The sequence below is a fragment of the Chanodichthys erythropterus genome, chromosome 7 (assembly GCF_024489055.1).
Source record: "Chanodichthys erythropterus isolate Z2021 chromosome 7, ASM2448905v1, whole genome shotgun sequence".
Lineage (NCBI taxonomy): Eukaryota > Metazoa > Chordata > Actinopteri > Cypriniformes > Xenocyprididae > Chanodichthys > Chanodichthys erythropterus.
The window spans coordinates 34,656,453-34,669,393 of NC_090227.1; the positions used below are offsets into that span (position 1 = coordinate 34,656,453).

The following is a 12,941-nucleotide window of genomic DNA, read 5'->3' on the forward strand; positions in this document are numbered from 1 at the left end:
TGTTTCCTAATTCCCTGAGCCACATCTCAATCATTTTCCCTGCTAATTTGAGAGTCACCCTCATTTCTTTTTAAACGATTCATTTTCAGCACATTTGTACAGTAAATGGCCCCGATGTGTTCTACAATTTAGTCAATTACTGTTTCAGCCACTGGGGCTCCAGGGAGGCCGAGCACACATGGCCTGAAGGTACCATCTCAATAATTGTTTCAGGAAAGTTGGGAATGGATCGGTAACGCTGTGTTCTACTTATTGAAATGTCAATTGGAGCCAGGACTTCACACTTACCATTCTCTATTTATACATTTCTATGTTCCATTAAAAATGTATAGATCTCCTTTCTTCTTTATGTGTCTGACCTGAAGCAAGGAGAGTGCAACAGATGTTTGGTTCGTGTTGTTCACATCTGCTTTTCGGTTTAAACCTGGACTGATATTGAAGGGAAAGGAATGTGCTTTTGTATGGGTATCATAGGATATTATGACATTGTCTTTCTGAATTTTTCATTTGTAGGAATTGCTGCGTTGCGCTTCAGCTGAAGTGAAGTGCTTCAGTGCAAACACTACTTGACTCTTTGACTGCTCTCTCAAGGTAATTCTTGATGACTTGCATGTACTGGTATCACTTTACAATTTGATTCAATTTGTTAACATTTAGTTAATGCATTTGGTATAATTAACTAATGAACAACAATCTTCCGCAACATTTAATAATCTAGATAAATCCTGATTTGTAAATATACTGTTGCCCATTTATGTACATATTAACCTAATGTTAATTTATACAACTTGAAATGGTAAAAATGTAAAAGTATGTGTATAAAAAAAAAAAAAAAAATAATAATAATATATATATATATATATATATATATATATATATATATATATATATATATATATATATATATATATATATATATATATATATATATATATATATATATATATATATATATATTAGGGCTGTCAATCTATTAAAAATTTTAATCTAATTAATTACATACTCTGTGATTAATTGATCTAAATTAATCGCATACATATTTTTTGCTGTGAAAGTATTAAATATTTTCAATTGAAATAAATCAATGCAGGGTTTTTCCTGGGTCAAAAATGGTCTTCGGTGGTGACAGACATGGTCATCCACACAAACAGTAAAAAGTGCCCTACCCACGTGATCTGCGAGCCTGATACTGACTATAAAGTACCCGTCACTCTCACTGTAATTCTTTCTTGCCCTTTTTGCAAAAAAAAGAGAAAAAAAAGGGATTTTATAGCTTTGTAAGAGAAGATGCTTTTTTGCTTAACCTGTAAAGTATTAAAAAGTAGCATTTAGAAGTTAACTAATAATATAATTTTCTACCATATACAATTGAATGCACCTAGCTAACAACAACTTGCTTTGTTCTGGTTTCAGCTCACTCACTCTCTAGGCCTAATTTACTACATTGTCATTTAAATAACCTGAAAATACTGTGGATTGTTAAGGCTAATTTTACTAACCACTCTTGCTAAATGGGGTAAGCAGCACACTTATGTTCTCATTTCAGAGTTGTTCGAGTAAATGATTCATTATAGACCGTGTGGACAGATCTGTTGTTGTCATGATTCATTAAAATGAATCTGTTCAAATGAGTCATTAGGACATTAGCGGACATTGATGCGTTGCGTGCGAATCGCGACTGTTATTAGGACATTGCAAAAGATTTGTCAACACAGAAAACACTTCACCACTGGATAGGATTTTCTTTTTGTTTACTGAAAGTGTGGTTTATGTCAGCTGCATGTGCAGGGCGCCTGTCAGAGAAGATGAGGTGACGTTCTTTTGAGCACTATTCACACCCAGCGGTTATTCAGGAAAACATTCTCCGAATGCGCCACGTGAAACATGGATTCGGTCTTACGAACTTTTAACATTGTGTCAGTTGATTTAGATTATTATGTGTGAGGTAGAGAGTGCAAAGACGGTGCTTACTTTGAAAGAGCTTGCGCGCACAAGAACGGCTCCAGGTTAGAAGGTCAATATGGAATGGATTAATCTGTGTTATTTTTTCTCAGATTAATTAATCGAAATTAATGCGTTATTTTGACAGCCCTAATATATATATATATATATATATATATATATATATATATATATATATATATATATATATATATATATATATATATATAAATTAACACTAACCAAGATTACAGGTTAGTTCACCCAAAAAAAATTTAATTCTGTCATTAATTACTCACCCTCATGTCGTTCCACACCCTTAAGACCTTCGTTCACAAAAGATTTGTAAAGCTTCGGAGCTTCATGAAGCAGTGTTTTGAAAACACCCATCACTACATATTGTTGAAAATTATTATTATTTTTTTTTTTTTTGGTGCACAAGAAGTATTCTCGTCGCTTCATAACATTCAGATTGAACCACTGTAGTCACATGAGCTGGTTTAAATATGTCTTTAGTAACTTTCTGGGCATTGAAAGTGTTAATTTTCTTGCTGTCAACGAAGGCCTCACTGAGCCATCGGATTTCATCAAAAATATCTTAATTTGTGTTCTGAAGATGAACAAAGGTATTACAGGTGAAGAACGACATGAGGGTGAGTAATTAATGACAGAATTTTCATTTTTGGGTGAACTAACCCCTTAAATGCTGTAAAAGTATTGATTGTGCATGTTACATATGTATTTTAGGTATATAATGATTTTCAAATAACAAAACTTATAGGTATTTGATGTTATTTTCTGCTTCACTCTCTTTCTCTTTCATATTTTCCATCAGTGCACAATTTTACATTCATATTATAACTCTGGGACTCTCTCTCTGCCTACATGTAATTTTCCAAAGGGCCATAAAATTTGCAGAACTTCTCCTGAGGTCCTCCTTAATTACAAATTAATTAAACCAGAATCAATTAAAAAATTAGATCCCCTTAAATGAGGTCTTAATGGGTGTTAATGAGGGAGAGAATGTGTAACTGGACCAAACAATGTGACCCGCAGACCCCAATTAACAAGTTAATTTTTTACCATTTATCTTCTGTTTGGACAAATGTCATTAAAATTAGATTTCGTAATGGCAGCTTGGAGATCTAGTTGCTCTGTGTTGCTTTAGAGGTCAGCCTATAGGTCTTATTGAAATTGATCAAGCTATAAGGATGCAACAACATGCTCCGATCTGATCACTGAATTTTGTTCCCATATATATATATGTACATACATATTGAAGAAACACCAAATTACCCTATTGTTTACACCTTTTGCACTTTCAGGAGGGTGCCCTTAATCTAAAATGCATCGTCTTTTGTTCATTCTCTCTTAATGCTGGCCTATTAAACAAGCCTGTTTATTAGATGCTAAGGCTGGTGTGGCATTAAGCAGTCAGTCTATCAGTATGTATTAAGTTGTCACTATGCGGTGATGGAGGGGGACGCAGTGAGCCTGAGCCGGGCCAGTCTGCTGAGATGGACCCAGGCCTATTAACTCCTATTGACAGTGACACACATGTGGCCTCCTCAATGAGTGGTTCCTCATTGATTTTTCTCTCTAGCGCTTTTCACTTCCCCTTTCATGCAGCTGAGGGGAGATCTTTATCTTGACTGATTGGCGATGGTGAATTGTCTCACAAATGCACACAAGCCAGGCCTGCATAAATGGGATTGTATGACCCTGAGGTTTTGCCTATAAGTCTGTTTATATGCTATTAATGTTTATCCTAATACAGTAAGGCCGATACACAGTTTTATTATGTTGTTGTTAATCCCACGCATCAAATAAATCACGTAAAACATCAGATAAGGCTCATCACTACTCTCCCAAGCCACGATGTTTCCAGCCTCTGTTGCCAAAATGAACTCTGACAGCAGATATCGACTTAATATCAGGCCAGGCCACTGGGAGAAAAAAATGATTATCCTCTGGTAAAATCAGCTATCGATGGGCAAGCAAATAGCTTCCACCTCACACCTTGAAGAGATTTATTGATATAGGTTATTTGATACATCTGACACACAGAGGATGGTACGGCAACACGGTGGCGTATTGGGTTTGTTATTGGCTGTCTGTGGTCATGTAATATGTCACACTCTCTTATTTTTCACTTAACTGTGATGTAGTAGGCATTTTCTTTGCATTTGACTCTGTTCTGTCTGAATATGTGGTCTACAAGAGCTAGATGAAATTGCTTTTTGCTATTTCCAACTCCACAAAGGCCGAAACGTTAATCGGTAATCATAGTAAAAAGGCTTAAAATTACAGTACATATACCCCCGGTTTCACAGACAAAGCTTAAAGGGGACCTATTATGCGAAATTCACTTTTAAACAGATGTGTGTCCACAGTGTGTGTAAACAACCAGACTATAACAGTAAAAATCCACCCACTCTTTTTTTTATAATCTCCATAAATCATAAATAGTCTCTCCAAACGAGCTGTTCCAGATTTCCCCCTACCCCTACGTAAGAGTTGGAGGAAGCCCCACTCATAAATGGTGAAGGAATCTGCCCTATTTGCTTAGCTCCTCCCCTGAGTGAGCTGTATACAGTCAGCCATGCAGAGCAAAGAAATGTATTGTTATTAAAGCTACTAAATGTTTATTATTTAATCAAGAGCAGTGAGTGACTTTCTGTTTTTCTTTTGTTGTTTGGTTCATATTAACAGCATATACTGCAATAGCTTACTCTATCTACAGATCTAATATAAACATACGATTGCTTTCCCCGCTGTTTACGTTCACAAACATAACCGACTGTTTTTGTGAACTTTGTGTTTTTGACATAACCTTGTGTGTGTTTGTCAGTTTAAGTTCAATAAGACTTCTAAGAGAAATCAGTTTAATACTCACTGGACGCGCCGTCTGACAGCCAGCTTTCTGTGCGCGTGCTTTGGATGCGTGGGCTCAGAAAACCATCAGAAGTTTAAACTGTTCAAACACATGCAAATAATTAACTTTCATTATAACGAAGAAATGCAATGTCACGTGTAATGTTTTGTAAGGTTTTGGCAGAGTATCTGAGGCACAAATTGTACAGGCCCCGCCCTCTTCTGGAAAGGAGTGTGGAGAGCAGCAGCTCATTTGCATTTAAAGAAACATGCATGAAAACAGCATGTTTTTCCTTACACTCAAAAATGGGCATTTACAACATGCTATAATAAATGATCTGCGGGGTATTTTGAGCTGAAACTTCACAGACACATTCTGGAGACACCTGAGACTTATATTACATCTTGTAAAAAAGGGCATAATAGGTCCCCTTTAAGCCTAGTCCCAGACTAATATGCATGTGTAAACTGTTTTAACTGGAAGCAACTTACAATGACATATCTTAAAGGGATAGTTCACCCAAAAATGAAAATTTGATGTTTATCTGCTTACCCCCAGGGCATCCAAGATGTAGGTGACTTTGTTTCTTCAGTAGAACACAAAAGATGATTTTTAACTCCAACTGTTGTGGTCTGTCAGACGTATAATGTGGGTCAATGGGAACTTCTTTTATAAGAGTAAATAAAACTTGCTTAGACTAATCCAAATTAAACCCTGCAGCTCATGATGACACATTGATGTCCTAAGATACGAAACAATCGGTTTGTGCGAGAAACCGAACAGTATTTATATGATTGTTTACCTCTAATACACCACTATTCCAACTGCGTTCAGCACTCGTTTAGTGAGGTCAGATCACGCTCTGACAACGGAAGTGATGTCTCGCACTCATTGAAGTATAAGCGCGAGACATCACTGCCGTTGTCAGAGCGCCATCAGACCTCACTAAACGAGTGCTGAATGCAGTTGGAATAGTGGTGTTTTAGAGGTAAACAATCATATAAATACTGTTCGGTTTCTCGCACAAACCGATCGTTTCGTGTCTTAGGACATCAATGTGTCGTCACGAGCCGCAGGGTTTAATTTGGATTTGTCTGTGCATGTTTTATTTACTCTTATAAAAGAAGTTCCCATTGACCCACATTATACGGCTGACAGGCGGCAACGGTTGGAGTTAAAAATCATCTTTTGTGTTCTACTGAAGAAACAAATTCACTTACATCTTGGATGCCCGGGGGGTAAGAAGATAAACATAAAATTTTCATTTTTTGGGTGAACTATCCCTTTAAAATATGTCAATGTCATTGTTTTGTTTCAGGATGAACACTTGAATGTTTTTTTTCTAAGGAATGTTTATAAAAGCCAATTACATATCCTAATTGAACTAAGGCCTAATCCTGGTTTAATCTAAGCCCTGTTATGTTTCTTATAGTGACCATCCATCATCTGGAGCAAATAAAGAAGTGGACATTTATTTAGTTGTTGTTGTTTTTTCACACGTTATGATTTTTGAATATGCATAAAAAATGGCTTAATGAAGTATAGTTACAGTCCTCCAATGACTGCTATGTATTTCTTGTAGACCGTATATATCTATAGTCATTGCAAAATTCATTGCATGTGCTCGAATAAAATTTCCACAGCAATGCATAGAGATTTGTTGCTTTAAAAAAATAATTTCACCAGTTTTTATGCAAGAAAATTATGTGCTTTGTTTGCTTTGCTTTTTCTTTGCAATTTTATCAAAAAAAAAAAAGAAAAAAAAAAAAGCTAGACGTAGCCTGTAAGTGAAATGCTTATCAAATTCTTTCTCTGATTTCCAAGCATGAGAGCCTTTCTTTCATTGATTTTGAGTTTGAGGGATGAGCACATTTCCTGACATGCACAGATTTAGTTTGGTCAGATCATCCTTCTCTATTATCAACAGTGTCCCACCCTAATAACTTTATATGTCATGTTTGGCCCTGTCATCTGAATCTCGGCAATCTCAAGCGCTTTATTCCGATTAAAATTATTGATTACCCTCCTTACCATGAACAATATCAGAGCATTCTTAAGACATGACGTCTATTAATGAAAAAATAACCTTGAGGGATTTCTGCTTGCTGCTTAATGTCATAGACCTGCCACTATAGCTCACTATTGCACTGTGGTCTTTTTATGACAGCATAATTGGAGATGAGCAGAAGCACCTGACTAGCCTGCATTCAGGGAAAGTCAATACTGCAAGCCAAACAACTTCTCACTCAATTGAACTCTACAGAAAATCCATACAGCGCAGCACTGTCCCTTTATGGCAGTGAGAAATAGCCTTGTCTCATTTAAAGCTGCAATGCCTTGCTTTCCAAGCACTGATTTTATTTTTATTTTTTTTTCCCAGAGTCTCTTGGCCAAGATAGACGGCCAAGATATATTATACAAATATACAACAAACAACAATACGACACACAATAAAATATCATTAAAAGTATAGCCTTAGAAGCATTTGAAAATCATTAAATAATTGTAAGTGTTCTTGACATGTTAAATCTGTTAAATGCCCTAATTGAACTAATATCTAATTCTGGCTTAATCTAAGACCTGTCTGTGAAACCGGGCCATGATGTAATGAAATTTCACAGATTTTATATGAAAATAATGGTGCTGAAAAGAATTAGAGGGGTCATGAACTGCGTTGTTTTATTGTTTTATAATGTTTTCTGGGGTGCACTTATAATGTTAGTATGCTTTTTACATCAAAAATGGTCATAATTTAGAAATAAAAGGCATTTTTTATACCCTGATTTTAGCCCTCTGATTTGAACGCTCTGTTTTAAGGGGCATGTCTGCTGTGAGACTTCAGTGTAAACGCCCACCGCTGTGATTGGCTAACATCTTTTCATTTGAAATAGCTAAGTATTACTCTCTCAAAAACTTTTAGCATGTTTTACTATTACTGGTCTCAAGGTTAACTAATCGTGAAAAGTGTTGATTACATTTAGATCTATGGCGTTAGATTTAGATCGTGGCATGAATGGTTGCAGTGATGAAGATTGTAGCTGATCACAGACACATGAAAGCAGTGATCTCATTATTGCAACTCAATTTCTGCACACTAAAGAATGCTTTCATTGTAACTAACAGTGCAAACGCGATTTAACTAAGAGATTTGTGTAATAAAACGGGAGTTTTGGCACGTGTCCAGATCTCAGTCACAGATAAACTCGCACTATTTGATTGACAGCTCCAGCGATTGCAAAGAGAGCGTTCTTTGATCACTTTCTATATATAATTTAATCACCATTTAAATGACAGATTATTTTCACCCTACTAAGAGAAACAATGTGAAGCTGGTTTGATTTACTGACACATAGACAAAGAACATCTGACTGTATATGAATCATTACATATCAGATCAGGCAATAGAATTAACACAGTTACTTACATGTTGTTGCTGTCGAGTCCATATTGTAAAAGTCTGTTTGCAAAACCTGCACCGAAATGTGATTGATTTACCAAAGAATCCACAGTGAAATACTGAATACAAATAAATAAAGCTCAACTGAGACCATATTCCTAGCATTTGGATCCTTTGATAGGTAATGTTATTTTTCCAATCCATAATCAGTCGTTTGCTGGGCCTGGTGTCAATAGAAGCTTTTATTGGACTAACAAGGACATTTTCAATTCTGAAACTTAAAGGATATACTTATAGTATGATGACCTCTATATATCAAAAGCCCAAGGAAAAGTTGATTTCTCAATTCATGACCCCTTTAAAGGAATATTCCAGATTTAATAATTAATCTCTATATATATATATATATATATATATATATATATATATATATTTATATATATATATATATATATATATATATATATATATATATATATATATATATATATATATATATATATATATATATATATATATATATATAAATTAATGGCAGCAAATTATAAAAATGAAAATGAAAATAACTTTGCACACAAAAAAGGTTAGTAAGCATTTTTTCACAATAAAGTCATATTAACATGCATATTGTTCACATATTGTGGCTGTACTTAATGAAAATGAGTATTTTGGCACCATTAACTTCCATTGTAAGTGCCTCATTGTAAGCCAGATTTTTGCTTTTATGAAAAAATGAGGGAACAAGTTGAAATTAATTTGTGTGCTTTAATGCTACAAGTGCTGTCATTTGAGCAGTAAATCTAGAAGATTCCTTATTGTTATACATATATATAATTATTTTAAAGGGATAGTCCACCCAAAATGAAAATTCTATCATTTTCTAACTCTCATATCATTCTAAACCTCCATGACTTTCTTTCTTCTGTTGAACATAAAAGAAGATATTTTGAAGAATGTTGGTTACCAAACTGTTTCAGTTCCCTTTGACTTCAATTGCATGGACAAAAAAATACAATGGAAGTCAACGCGACCCAAAACCCATAACTGTTTTCTGTGACTGTGTGTGAGTTTGTTCCTGTATTCGTACGTTCCTCCAGAGAGTGGCATACCTGAGTAGGTCAGACCTTGACATCGAGCCAGATGTACTGTATTTTCTCTGACGCTGGCTGAGCTCACCCCTGTTGCCATTTGACTGGGCTATAATTTGTTTTTGTACCCCAGTGCTTGTTGCCTGTGATGTAAAACACAAAGCACTCTGAGGGTTGTGCTTGCATGCAGTTATTTGTATCAGAATAGGGCATCTGGGATATGGCCCTGTATTGCCTTTTTGGAATATAATTCAACCCACTGGTCTATGGGGCTTTAAACCTGCATTTTTCCTGGCCGTGTCATTACAAGGCCATAACAAGCGTGCATTTTTTTCCCTTTTATTTTGACACGCGCCTACACTCACACACCTACTATTTGCACTCTACCTTTTCGAGACAAAGATATTTTGAAGCCTGACACTTCCATTGTTGGTGATGTGGCTGTTTAATCACTTTCTTCCTCTGTAATTAAAGCCCAAGAGAAGCTGTGAAAAGGTAAAAGGAAAGAAGAATTTAGACATAGCCAACGTTATGGCCTTGCTGTAATTGAAACTGCGGATGTTACTCCGTGCTTATTGTCTTTGGAGTGCTTCTCATACTGAATACTTTATATAAGCGAAGCCCAGCCATAGATTCAGAGCTGTGCTCTGACCTGATCGTGGTGGCCGATTTGATACCCGAGGCCAACTGGTATCATACCCTGACGGTGAGCTGATCTGCCTCTCTCTCTTTCTCTGAGCTTTTGAGAGTGCAGTAAAGGGTCTTTTAGAGTGGACCATGAATAGTGCATGGCCAAGCTTTCATTACAGGCCAGACTAGATTGTAAATAAGATACAGGAAGACCAGGATAGTGGAGCGCCGTCGCAGGGGTCAGACAAGCCTGGATAGGTAGGAGCTGTCAGTCAAATCTGCATTGCACAAGTCTATTCATTCCCCAAGGTTACCAGGTATACACAGCAGCATGGGTCATTTTCTTCAGATTTCATAAGAAGATGGCTCTATTTAACCAGAAAAGTGGGATGAAAAAAAATTGCATCTGTGTCCTTTGACTCCTCGTTATTATACATTGCTTTGAATAACTCAGTCGATACAGAAAGTGCTCAAACGTGCCACATGATGTTGGAAAAACTGAGAATATCCATACAACATGCAACACAATCACAAAAAATAACTGCGAAAAAGAGTCAGTAGGCCATCGTAGAAAGGCGGAAGTGCTTAACAGCGTAGTTGCTCAAAGGCTGTATCGGTTTGGCTCAGGAAAAACATCTTGTGCTGACAGAAGTCTAATTACCTTTGTGCTTGCATACATGGAAGAGGGTAATCACTATAAACTGTCAGACACCATAAGGCTCCTTACGCTTCAAAATTAATATCTCTCTCCTCATTTAATTAAGAAATGAAAGTGTTGCTTAACAGGTATTGATTGTGGCTCATAGGAAATGTAACCCATCAGTGCTAAAAGGCCCTTGACTAGAAGTTCAAGAGAGAATGCAGAGAGCCCTGTGAGAGGTGAAGGTAAACCTAACCTCACACTGACGGCTTTCATCACTGATGGTCTCCCTGCCATCTGCTCAATAGAATAAGGTGAATAGATCTGATAGGGGTCTCATACAGGACCACTTTAAAGTGATAGTTCACCCAAAAATGAAACTTCTGTTATTGTTTACTTACCCTCGTGCAGTTTAAGACTCGTAGGACTGACTTTTTTTCATAGATCGTGAAGTTTTGAAGAGTATCCTGGCTATTCTTTTCTGTTTATTGAAAGTGAATGAGGATTGGGGCTGTTAAGCTCCAAAATGTGTCATAAAGGATTATTAAGTTTTCCATATGACTTGAAGTTCTCTAAAGCCATATGTTAGTTTTGTGTGAGAAATAGACAAAAGTGGACATTCTTGATTATTACACCCTTGGCATTCTCTTGACAACTTCATTAAAGGAATAGTTCAACCCAAAAATGAAAATTATCTCATGATTTTACTTACCCTCAAGCCATCTTAGGTGTATATGACTATCTTCTTTCAGACGAACATAATCGGAAATATAAAAATATCCTGGCTCTTCCAAGCTTTATAATGGCCGTAAATGGTCTGATTTTGAAGAAAAAAGAAAAAAGAAGTGCATCCATCCATCATAAAAGTACTCCACACAGCTCCGGGGCTTAATAAAGGCCTTCTGAAGCAGAGCGATGGTTTTTGTACAAAAAATACCATATTTAAAACATTATTAACTGTAATAAATAGCTTCCCGCAGACAACCGTACATAACGATTTGAGAAAGATGTCTGATTTTTGTTCATCTTTTAAATCTGTTCTTTTCAATGAATCCAGTTCACGAAACCAGTTGGAATGATTCGTTCACAAATTTGACTGATCCATTTCTTGAGTCCAACTCACTTAAAGGAACACTCCACTTTTTTTGAAAATAGGCTCATTTTCCAACTCCCCTAGAGTTAAACAGTTGAGTTTTACCGTTTTCGAATCATTCAGCCGATCTCTGGTTCTGGCGGTACCACTTTTAGCATAGCTTAGCATAGTTCATTGAATCTGATTAGACCGTTAGCATCGCGCTTAAAAATGACCAAAGAGTTTTGATATTTTTCCTATTTAAAACTTGACTCTTCTGTAGTTAAATCGTGTACTAAGACCGACAGAAAATGAAAAGTTGCGATTTTCTAGGCTGATATGGCTAGGAACTATACTCTCATTCAGGCGTAATAATCAAGGAACTTTGCTGCCGTATCATGGGTGCAGCAGGCGCAATGATATTACGCAGCGTCTCTCACAAACGTCTCCATGGTTGCAAGGCACGTTCCCTGTGCAAGCAGGGGCTCACGGGCGCTGCGTAATATCATTGCACTGCTGCAGCCATGGAACGGCAGCAAAGTTCCTTGATTATTACGCCTGAATGAGAGTATAGTTCCTAGCCATATCAGCCTAGAAAATCACAACTTTTTATTTTCCGTCGGTCTTAGTACACGATTTAACTACAGAAGAGTCAAGTTTTAAATAGGAAAAATATCAAAACTCTTTGGTCATTTTTAAGCGCGATGCTAACGGTCAAATCAGATTCAATGAACTATGCTAAGCTATGCTAAAAGTGGTACCGCCAGAACCGGAGATCGGCTGAATGGATTCGAAAACGGTAAAACTCAACTGTTTAACTCTAGGGGAGTTGGAAAATTAGCCTATTTTCAAAAAAAGTGGAGTGTTCCTTTAATGTGATCAGAGCAGCATGATTTTCACTGAATAACCATTTAGATTTCATTCTGTTCCTCATAAAACATATCATGTAGTTTCAGAAGACTTTAATTCGCAAGTCATATGCACCATTTTCATGATACGGTTCTCATTCTCTTTCATTTTACAGAAACGAGTGACCAGTGTAATTGAAATGATAATGCAAATGATGACAGAATTGTCATTTTAGTTTGAACTATATTCTTTTAATCACAGTTGTCTGGAGAAGCGCCATCTTTGAATACAGGGAGAGTTGGGTCAGTAATACATTTTTTTTTTTTTTTTTTTTTTTTTTTAAGGCCCACTGAAGTGTCTTGGAACATGCAGCATTATTCTATGTGTTGACATAATTTCAAATAAAACAGGAAGACAGGGCAGGATATATCAAACAGCCCCACCCCTTT

The 12,941-nt window shown here is 36.3% G+C and overlaps 1 protein-coding gene across 1 annotated transcript in view; it reads left to right on the plus strand.

Moving 5' to 3' along the window:
* The first annotated feature begins 236 nt into the window (after positions 1–236).
* skor1b (SKI family transcriptional corepressor 1b) overlaps positions 237–12,941 on the plus strand; it is a 54,219-nt gene continuing 41,514 nt past the window's right edge. Inside the window, exon 1 of the mRNA XM_067389291.1 lies at positions 237–591. The gene's annotated coding sequence lies outside the window, so the exon portion shown is untranslated. The remainder of the gene's footprint in view (positions 592–12,941) is intronic.